We start from the raw sequence: 12,057 nt of genomic DNA on the forward strand, positions 1-12,057 counted from the left end.
TTAAAGAAACAATTGTGAAAAAATTAATAGTGTAATTAATATGTAAGAAACCATATGTACCGTAATAGTTTGTGTTTAGAACATGGATTCTAACGTATTGTTATGTTCACAGGTACACAAACTATATTTCAGTCACTGAGTATGGCGATAATTAAAAATATCATTGTCAACATATCTGGAGAAATTGCCTCTGTATCTTTAGCTTGTCTTTGTCAGATGAGAGGTTAGTTTCTAAGTGTTTCGATGTACTTAATTAATTAAGTGAGATCGTCCTTGCAAATGTGAAACATCCCCCCTTGAGTGGCTTTCATTACAGGAAATATTAGCAATACTACTCTGCCAGTTACACTACTTGTAATTACTAACAGCAAAAATGCTTAATAATCCTTATCATTTTTCAGACGCAGTTCCGACTCTGATTACTGGTTGCTGTGCGTATCTATCTACATCAAGGCTCTTGAGAGAGAATCGTGAAGACTCAAGACAACTCTTAGAGGCTTTGCATATTAAAAGTGCCATAATTATGAAATACGTGTGCAGAATGAGTGATTGAACTGTGTTTAATTGAAGTTATTATGCGAATTTAAGGGAATGATCAATGTTAACTACAGTGAGAGAATAGTGAAAATCTCGTTTTCCTCATGCTAAGCCGTCCTATACCAGTAAATTTTCCGCCATTTAATTATTGGTAAACACTTGTTGGGAAGTGACATGCCCCCCCCCCCCACCCGACCCCCTCTTTTCCCCGTAATCTGGTTGTGGTGACGCTGATCTGTAACATAGCACAAGGTTTAGAGTATGCGTTTTGAGGTTGTTGATATGAAAGTGGGAAGTACGGATCTTCCATTTAAATCAGGAATAGTTAAAGTGAAGTACTTGAAGGTAATACAGGAAAACCTTACTTCTGTAGGTGGTTGTAGTGTCGGCAAAAAGTTTTTGTGTGTGCAGTTGGCATGTAGAACACCAGGTGTAAAATTTTTCTCCAGAGAGTTGAACTGTGTCGGAACAAAAGTGAGGCGTTCATATGACTCAATAATATTGTTTTCATTTCATTACACTTATACAGATGTCTGAGTTCTGCTGTGTTAACATTGCAGTCCTGTAGGCATGTGGAGTATTAAGCACAACTGTCATTTTGGAAGCAGAATCAAACCATTTTTTAGGTTAATTGCTTCTAAATGATATTTTCAGGAGAAAAAGGCAGTGTTGCTTCTTATTGATATAATACATTCAGAGTCACAGCTGTTTTTGACCAACCAAAATTGGTGCTGAATGTGCATGTTGCCATGTAATATGCATACAATTAACAGTACATCGATCTCGTGAGGCACGAGGTTCTTATAACGAAGTACAAACGTCGGCCAACAGATAGCACTAGGCAAAGAATGTTAATTGCGCTTCTTAGTTGCTACTTGCGACTTCTAGTTGCAGTTTGTTACAGAAATCGCGGTTGGACTCGATAGTGAACGCAGAGAAAGAACGTAGTACGAACTTTGGCCAACAGGGCACTGTTAACTGCGCTTTTTAGTTGTTACTGCGACTTTCAGCCGTGACTTGTCACTGAAATCGCGTTTGGGCTCGATGGCGTATCGCAGAGATGGAGCGTAGTACGAACTTTGGCCAACAGATGGCACTATTAACTGCGTGTTTTACTTGCTATTTGCGACTTCTAGCCGCGACTTATCACTGAAATCGCAGCTAATTCCGTTGCATGACACCAGATAGCAGTACGAAATTCGGCCAACAGATGGCACACAGCGTTGAATGTGAAAGATTTGAAATGCTACTTGCGACTGCTGATTGTGACTGAAATCGCAGTTAAGTTCTGGAAAGTTGTTATTGTGATATCTGAGAGTTCTCAAACACTGTGATTTCTAACAAACGCGATTTCCTTCTACCCCTAGTGCTGATGTTTGCGCAAACAGATGTGGTTTAAGCCCGGTCCACACGCAACGATCTGTCTGCGCAGACATTGGCGCAGATGTCTGTACATGCAAAAGATCGCTGCAAATGTGGTGTGTTCACACGACACAAACCCCAATCTAGTACTCGCCCGCCATCTGTCGGAGTAGAAAAGAAATCAGTGGCGGGCGACTACGCTCCCCGTAAACGTCAAAAATTTAATTCAGTTAATCTGAAATATAGAAATGCAGGAAGTTCTATTGTGGTCTGTGTTCGCAACTTGTGTTGCAAAAAACATTCAGACCAACCGCAGGAAACAGAGAAAGCGGTCAAAATGGTGTAGACAGTGGCTGCTAAAGCGAAAGCAGTTTTCTCATGTAAATTTACTGCGAGATTTGCAGGCCGAACCTTAAGAAAGCCAAGCAGATCAAAATACTATAACGTTGGCTGGTATACTTGATCTACTCCTACACCAGATCTTCTAGATTTCTGAACTTTGGATAACTATTTTCGGTAAACAGTTCGCAACGAATTTTTTTTTTTATTACTGTTTCTCTGTTTGCCGAGGCGTCCACTGCCCGCAATTTTTCAATTAGAGCATTGTATGGTGCTGTCTTTTTGTCTCGGCCACTATATTATTTACTTTAATCTTCCCCAAACATGGGTGGTTTCTACATATTTCAATGAATTCACTAACAAACTCTCGAAAACACTGACGAGTTATCAGCCATTTTAATGCCCTGTGCGCACAAATTCAAACACTAGACTGAGCAAACAGCTGCTTCGCGCCAGATTTGCGGTGATCTCCTGTCCACACGCTCCAACTCGTCTGCGCAGATGTGGTTTGAACCTACAGATTTGAGAGGTTTCGCTCAAACCTCCAACTCCAACTTACAGGTTTGCACACACCTCACGTTGGTGCAAATCTTCTGTCCACACGCAACGATCTGTCTGCGCAGATGTGATGTGCGCAGACAGATCGTTGCGTGTGGACGGGCCTTTATAGACGGGAATGTATTGATACCTTGAACTTCTAATTATCGCCAGAAATTAATAAAAAAATCGTTTTCCACCGAAACGCCAACTGCAAAGTACTAGTTTGTTGGAGCAATGTATGTGCAGCAAACATATTTCGTTTTCGAACTTGCTGCAGCAATGCAATGTTAAGCTGTTGTGTTATATTGGCAGCAGTGTGACGCATACCAGGCCAGGATTGAAAGAGAGATGTTTTGAATGTGAGGTTGAAGGTACTAAAATGAAATTTTTATTTTGAGGAAATGTCATAAATAAATATAATTTGAAAATTTCAGTAAATGTCCGCACCTGACAAGATAAAGAGTTATGAGATAACGATATATAAGATATAAAAGAACGAGAGTAAATAATCGTTGATCTTCAGTTGTTGCACACTTTAGGCTGCTTGGAAGAATATATCAAATAAAATATAAGATATTGTCATGCAATGAATGCCTTGTACTAATTGGATTGTACGGGACGTAGTCAATATGCTACTGTCACACAACGGAATCCATTTACTAGAAAGTGGATTATAAAACTATCTTTAGTTTTGGGCAAATAGCATAGCCTAGTAATAATTGGAAGTGGTTTCAGGACCAAATCGTTCATGGTTCCAAAGATTATAAATACATTGACAACAAGGCTCTTTCTGTCTCCAGATGTGGTAGATAATAATTTGATTACACCCTCTCGGTCATGTAATTATTACAATATGTTGCCATGCCATTTCTTGTTTTGCTGTTAGTATCCTGAACACTCTCTCTGGCATCCTTTAACTATAAATTATTATTTCTGTTGTAAATTATTTTCTGTGGTGTGACTGTGTGGCATTTGTCCTGGCACGTGCATTCTAGTCCATGTATAAATAGCGATTTGTTTAAGAGTTCTGCCATTTGGAAGGAAAGAGAATTTGCTCAGACAAGGTGGCAACTTGCGCGAAACCCAGGCGAAGAGGGACCCAGCTTGTATTACCTTACGTAATCCTCACAAATTGAAAAGCAGACAACAGTAATCTCACAGGAGTACGTTAAGGTAAATTCAACAAAGTCCTCAACCTGACCAGATCAGATTTCTTTCAAATTTGGTGCTTTTAGTGATCCAAATAAGAAATAGAAAACTGCCAATTTGCAGAGTTATATGACAATTGTGAAGAAAGTTCCAGGTCCGCAAAGTTTGGAATTTGTGTGAAATTACACTTGCCTGGTTCAGTGAAAACGATTGTAAACATGGTTCTGATCAAGATACACCAATGAAACTTGTATAATTGAAAAGAAAATGAGTAAAACCTTATATTAATATGCAACATGGTGGGTTTCAAACTGTTTTGACATACAAGGTCATTGACCTTAACCTTGATCTTGAATATGTGAAATGCCCCTTCTTCAATTTTTTTGAAAAACGAAAAGTTGTATTGCTCCAAAATGTTACCACGAACATGGTAAATATCAACATGGCACCCTAATGTCCTCATGCCCAAAATTTATTTCATCTATGTCACTACACCAACAAAATATAGTAAGCAGCCATGCATCTGTCCCATTCTCCTCCCCTTCTTCCCAATATTCTGTCCAGTTGGTGAACATTTCTTGCAGTGAACAGCTAGTCACAGAGACTTTTTGTCAGCCAAACATCATTAGCTTGTTTCATGGATGTATGCAATCTGCAGTGTACAGTTGCTGTAGTATTTAGTAGCAGTTTGTAAAAAAAGAAAAAAAATCAAGTCTAAATAGTATTTTTACAATCCATGTAAAGGAGAAAGTGACACAAGAATACAGAAGAATTTGAGGAATGTTTGGGAGTAGATAGTAAAAAAAATGTCCAAATGTATTGCTAGGTGGAAAAATTTGCAGCAAATGTAGAAAGCAGGTATCACAAAACCCACCAATCCCTGCAGGTGTTGCCTTAGCTGTGCTAGGTACTTCCGTAGAAAATTTAAGTGGAGATGAAATAGTATCAGATCTGGCACTTGACTCTTTAAATACTATCCTTCAGTCTTAAGTGAATCTCTTGTGAAGAGGAGGCGGCTTCACAGTGAAATAAAGCACCCAAAGCAAATACTGAAAAAGTTGCCTGAGTGTTGGAGCATACTTATACAGTACAACAAGGAAAAAAGGAGTATGCAAGAAATGGAGAAAGAGAAATCATAGCTCAGCTGAAAGACAAGTTTCACAAGTCAGACTGTGTGTGTGACAAAATACAAATTTTGGTACTACTTCCAAAGAGCTAGAGTGTAAGGAAAACCATGAAAGAATTTTCTACTTCAGATTAGACAGATCAGAGAGTAAAATGGTTATTAGTAGAACATGGTATACTAGTGACACCAAATGCAAAGTCAGGTGAGACACTGTGTGAGAAAACTGTTCAATATGTATGTGACTTTTACTATGATCATAATGCGATCTGTGTGATGTCAGGAAGAAAAAAACTGTCTCTGTGAAAGAAAGTGGAACTAGAGTACATACACAGAAGCAGCTAGTGTTGCATAATCTTAACGAAATATGCAAATTTCATAGATACATATCCAGAAGTAAATATTGGATTCTCAAAATTTTTAGAGTTGTGACCACTGCGCTGTATTCTTGCCAGTGCCCGTGAGACCCATTTTGTTTGTGAGCTTCACACCAGAATTTGAGTTAGCGGTTGAAGGATGGAAATTGAAAGAACTAACAAAGTATGAAGAACACAAATTACCATCGTACATGCATTGTGTACCATTTGTTACATGCAATCCTGCACCTCCAATATGTTTCTTAAGCACATCTCCTTATTGTCCAAGGGTGACAAGATAGACTGATTATCTTTTTGAGCTGTTTGCTCAAACTGCATTGATGAAATTACATACAAGCTTGGTTAACAACAGATAGGGTAGTTCTAGAGACTAGCGAAATCAGTAGATGATTTCATTGAGGTGTTTACATCAAGTTTATGACTGCTCCTTCTACACTTTATTTATCACCTAGCACCAGTCACAGTTTTTTTAAATCACTTAAGAGTAACTGAATATCTTATTGTTTGTGATTTTGCAAAGAATTGCTCCTCCACCATTCAGGATGAAGTACAGGGATTTCATTAGAAAGGTTCACACATTACAGTTCACCCATATGTTGCTTACTACAGAGACACAAGCGCTAATGAAGTATGCCATGTGTCTTATGTGGAAATATCTGTCTGCCTTCAGCATGATACAGTTTGTGTGTATTCTTTCCAGCACAATTTCATCAATTTCTTAAAAAGTCACTTTCCAACTCCAGAGCACATTTATTACTTTTTGGGTGGATGTGCTGCCCAATACAAAAACAGAAAAAAAATTAAGTAATCTGTCATACCGTCAGGGATATTTTTATGTTTCAGCACATTGGTATTTTTTTGCCACAGCACCCAATAAAGAAACTTGCAATGGGAATGTAGGGACGATAAAGAGATTAGCCACACTTGCCAGTCCAAACGACCTCATGAGAACGATATTTTGACGTCACAGTAGTAGTTTCAGTGGTGCAAAGGAAATTTTCCTCCATGTATCTTCCACTATACATCAGCTTCCCATATGATGAAGAAGTTGCCAAGGTGAAGTAACATTTCAAGAATACAAGGACAGTTCCAAGTACACATAAGCTTCATTGCGTAATATGGATTAATAAAGGTATAGGAAAAACAAAGACATATTCTGCTTCTTTAGTAAACAGAGAAGAGTCAGTGACTGCTATGGTGAATTACATGTTGTTAACAGACGCACATGGATTTGTTGCCTGTATATATGACAGTCATTGGTGGGTTACATATGTGCTGAAAATTTCTGAAGAAACAGATGAAGTAGAGGCCAGTTCCTTGCACCCACATGGACCATCTCCATCATTTGTGTTTTCTGCCAAAACTAACACTTGTTTTGTCAGAAAATGTGACATACTCACAAGACTGGATCCAGTGACACCAACTGGAAGGACATACAGTCTCCCTGGATCATATCTGGTGAACATTAACAATTTCATTGGAGAATTGTGAGATGAGATTTTACCACATTTTATTACCTTTTCATTCAAGCTACACTGTAAGTGGTTCATAAAACTACTAAATAATATAAACCGTGCTTTTGTTCATTACTTATGAATTGCTCTTTTTAATAATTTGTGTTTCATATTTATTTGTTATCTTCTGTGTTTTGATAGTGTGCTGATGCTGATAAAATAAATTTTTGGGCATGATACCTTTAATGTGCCACCTTGATCATTACCATGTTTATATTAACATATTGGAGCAATGCAATACTTTTTTTTTTCAAAAAAATTAAAGATGGGGTGTTTTGAGATATTCAAGATCAAAGGTTAAGGTCAATGACCTTGAATGTGAAAATTCTTAGAAACTCATCGTGTTGCATATCAATGTAAAGCATTACTCAATAGCTTTTCAGTAATACAACTTCTGTTGCTGTATCTCGATTAGTACCAAAATTAGTTTATGCTGAGACAGATGCATATAAATTTCGCACAATTTTCAAACTTTGCACCCCTTCAACTTTTTTCACAATTGTTGTACACCTCTGCAAATTGTTAGTTTTCTGCCTCTTATATGGATCACTGAATGCACCAAATTTGAAAGAAATCTGAGACGGTCAGGTTGAAAATGTCACTTTCCTTTAATAGGATTGAAGCTTGCTTACATGAACTCTTACCCAAGAAAAATTTTTCATATAAGAAATCTGGTACAGACATATTGATTTGGGTCTTCTCTCATGTTTCCACATAATTCTAGGCAAATGCTGAGACAGTGTTTCCTGATACGCTATGACTGACATTTTTGTTTTCTCTTGAATGTTATTAAGATTTTGTCAATCAAATGTTTTTGTTGTGGGTGTATTATGATGTGATATGGTTCACTTTGTGTCTCACAGAGCACAAATGAAATAAAAATTAAATGAAACCACGTCTTTTAGCTATATATCATTTTCAGTGCTCCTCTCCCAACATTATTCACCCTCCCCCTTTTTATCTTGTATCGTCAGGACATCACGACTGTGCCTAGAATGAATACACAAAGATTTATCAACAGCAGCAGATGCACTGGTGGAGCCAGAGAATGACCACACAGTCTCGGACAGCATGAGTGTCTTATAGATGATGACATTTTGAGGCAGTCAATATTGGGTTGCAATATGTTTCGACAATACCACCACTGTTACCACATAGAAGATTTGCCCACCTCTGTATGTCTTTGCCTACAGGACTTAAATGCTCTCGGAGACTGTGTGGTCATTCTCTTGCTCCCACAGTGTATGTGTTGTTGATAAACCATTGTGAATTTGTTCTAGATGTAGTTGCAAGTTAAGTCCTGATGATACATATATGGGTTACTGGACATGGTAATATTGCCAAAGTTATGTTAATGGGTGATTGTGCTGTGTATACATTATTTCAATAAATGAAACTATGATGTAATTCTTTAGATGTTACCAGTGATTTGTTGACATCTTGAGATGTTGGTTACCCTGCCGAATATCAGCATTGTTCATCAGGTGGCCATCTGGTGAAGATAACGAATCACGTTGTCAGAATATCATGCATGAATGATGCTGGTATCCAGCAGGGTACCCGACATCTCAAGATGTCAATAAAACTATACATCGATCTTGCCAAAAGCCGAGAAGTGACTCTGGGTCCTCAGCAAAGTAACCTGTCCTCTGTGATCCAATCTGGATGCTCAGTAGATAATGATGAATGTAATCGTGATGAACATTGATGACTGACTTGTATTTTCTTTATGTGGTTGTTTATACGTCATTGAAGGTTCAAGTATGCTTCATGACAGAGCATGGTTTAATTTGTTCATTCATTACAAGACTCCTAAAATTTCTCTTCACCTTATGATTTTATATGATGTTTTGTCTTTGTTCCAGGTGCTGCATTGTACCTTCACTGTGATTTGAGAAAGTCAAATAAATGACTCTTGGGAGAAGAAAAGATGCCAAACCTGAGGACAAAATCATACTTTTAAAAATGAAAATAATGTGACAGTTTTGTTCACATACAACAGGTGTAAATCTGTGAATAATGACAATCATTATAGAAAGACATTTTGCACCAGCACAGATGCACACTTTAAAGGCTGCACATTTGTGTTAACTGCACTGTAAAGAATATGAAGTGACACATATTGTTTCTTTGCTAAATTAGATACACAGATTTTGAAGTTGTTTGTTGTATAAGGTTTGCCACAAAAAATAATACCAGAGATTTCAAACCACAAATTAAGCTTGGATAAGAAATGTCAGAAATGAATGAATGCCTTTGTGCTAACTGCTGAACAGTGATAGCAAATATACAGAAAAAGATAGTTACTCTTGAGCTTACACTAGTGACATTTTCTCCTTCAATGGGAAAAGATAAGATGACAGTTGTGTAAAGAAAACAAAAAATAGGCGGTTGGTATAAAGAAACTAGTGTCACTCAAAAACCTAGGATTGACATATATTAAGTGCAATGTGGAAGACTGATGAAACAATAGCTACTAACAGGCAAGAGGGAAAATCCAGAGTACTGACAATAAGTTCCAAGCAATTAATTCATTAAGGATGAGAACTAAAACCTGGAATCATGGTAGCAGGGCTTTGAAAAGGAGGGGGATTTGGGGGGGGGGGGGGGAGGGGGGTAAGGGGCAGGTATGAAAGAACAAAGGAGATACGGAATTCTGCTTGGAAACTGAAAAATTGAAGGGGTAACAAAGTAAGAGCAAATGAATATAGACTGATGATGAAAACTGTGGGAACAAGTGTGTGTTGGAGTACCAGTTATTTTATATAGCATTCAGAGTAGAGGGAATGTGATGGAAGAAGGAATGGGTTCATCTTGAATGAGCAACAGAAGCAGCTTTTAGAGCCACCTGCATTACATTCCAGAGCACGTTCAGCAGCAGGATATCTAACCTTGACTGCGTAAACGTTTTGTCTGTGGATTTTCGCTTATATTTGGAACTGGATTTTATCATTTTACCACTACTGAAATATATAATGATACATGCTGGACATAAGACAAACTTCACTATTCTTGCCATAATCATAATGATAAAATTGAAAAAAAAAATTAACCTTTTTTATGTAGTCGCCCTCTTGAGTAGATTAGTTTCTAAGTATGTGCTCAGTTATGTGATAAGCATCAGCATTTTTTCAGATGATGGTGCCCCATGGACCAAACTGTGCTGTTTCAGATTGTTATGTTATGTTGCTCCATTACAGAAGTGATTTATGTACATTTTTCCCAAATAATCATCTCAGCATTGTACTTTATGAATATATAGGGTGGCCAGAAAATGTGTGAAACATGTAGGGATGTTGCAGGGGAGATTTTGTGCTGAGATGTAAATGTTAAGAAAAAAGTTGATATGTTGTGCCGTTTCCAAGTTATTTAGCATGAATTTAGCCAATCACGTCATCATGTGCTCAAATTAAAGTTTCAGCTAACCAAACAAAGCCCTCGTTGGGCAACACAGCAACCCCTGTCCCCTCAGCAGACCACTTGAATGTGAACATGTGTCTTCCCAATTGGCTAATTTCAATGCTAAATAACTTGTACACAGCATACCTGCTCTGCAACATCCCTACAAGTGTTTCAGACTTTTTCTGACCACCCTGTATATTCATGCACCCTGTCTTTATAAATTTCAAGGAAAAGTTTCGGTCTTGAAGGAATATTTTCACGGGCTTATGGTGTGCCATTTTTAGTTTATGGTTAATACATTGCCAGGGCCAATTTAAGGCCCAAGCGACACAAGCTGCTATGTGGTGTGCCAAATTGAGAAGGGTATGAGAGGCACCACAACTATAAAATTTCCATACAGGACATATCACAATTAGTAGTGGTCGCTTGTGGCACCAAGCTGAACACCAGAGTCATCCAAGTGTAGGATATGTATAAAATGCATATCACAATTAGTAGCAAAAATTGACACAGGTGAAAATGTAAGGGAAAAAAGGGGTAGGGGGTGAGGAGTGCCAAATGATAAGTTGCTTATGTAGAAAAATGTTCTCAAACTGCCCCTGTGCATTACTTATCTTAAAAAATATGTATTCACACAACTAACTATCATTGCTTTTCACTAAAATTACCAGAAACTCATAAGTGAAAGTCCAATAGATAACCAGAACCCTGTTGGCATTCATTTGTAAATTTCTTCAGTGTTTTAGAAACATTTTGGACCATTGAACTTTTCAGTGTTTACAAAGATCCACAAAAATAAGTTACAGACAGTTACAGTCAAACTACACGAAACATGTCTGGAGCCAAATCAACACATTTAGGAACTAAGTGTTCCCAGAATGAGCCATTTTGCCAGTACAAATATTTAAAGAGGACAGTTAGAAATGTGTAGTCCTACATGCAACAGGTGAACTGTAAAACCTGTGCTAGCAGTGATGATGATTTTATGCCAAGGTACTCTTCCAGCAGGCAAAGTGAATTACTCATACAATCATGAAACTGTGCAACAGTGAAAAGGTTAATGGTCTGCAGGTACTTTTGCAGAAGATTACCAAACTTGCCACTGGAAGGTACTGCACTACTTTATGGTTTGCAAGATCATGAATGTGCAGTGAGAGGCAGAGAGTAGTCATTTACCAATCACACATTCCATGGAATGAAGTAATCCTGGATACAAAAATTGTACTAATAGATGACATAGGCAAGTGCATTATTATATTAAATTCAGAAGTATTATGGAAACCAGAAAGAGTTATCAGCTGTGCCTAAGTTGCACAATAACTACAAAAAAGGATTAACCTTCCAGAAACTTGGCTATCTTCAGGAAAACTGAAATACTCTGCTTTAAAAATGTAAGTCTTCTTTTATGGAAACATGGCAGTATTGTGGAATAGTGGTAAAAGGTGTGACATGCATATTGATAAACTATGGAGCCACATGCACTGCTACATCAGTTGTTGCCAGAGTGATGGTGGTAGTGAGTGTTCACATGTATTTATGTTGGCCAACACATCAGATGACTTCATAATACTTACTGGAGGGTTAATGGATTATATGACACTAAATCTAATTCCATGTGCCATGAGGAGATGAAAAGAAAAAGGTTGTAAGTGGCCTCTGTTAAAGCTGGTAAAAGGATCACTGGAACACAGTGAGGACATGACAGACTAAAATG

At 37.8% G+C, this 12,057-nt stretch overlaps 1 protein-coding gene across 2 annotated transcripts in view; it reads left to right on the top strand.

The window, feature by feature from the left end:
• Positions 1 to 3,078: 3,078 nt before the first annotated feature.
• Positions 3,079 to 12,057, top strand: part of LOC124799688 (protein PTHB1) — a 101,673-nt gene continuing 92,694 nt past the window's right edge. For both annotated transcript variants that reach the window (XM_047262939.1, XM_047262940.1), the window contains exons 1-2: positions 3,079 to 3,149; positions 8,807 to 8,943. The gene's annotated coding sequence lies outside the window, so the exon portion shown is untranslated. The remainder of the gene's footprint in view (positions 3,150 to 8,806; positions 8,944 to 12,057) is intronic.

The sequence above is a fragment of the Schistocerca piceifrons genome, chromosome 1 (assembly GCF_021461385.2).
Source record: "Schistocerca piceifrons isolate TAMUIC-IGC-003096 chromosome 1, iqSchPice1.1, whole genome shotgun sequence".
Taxonomy (NCBI): Eukaryota; Metazoa; Arthropoda; class Insecta; order Orthoptera; family Acrididae; genus Schistocerca; species Schistocerca piceifrons.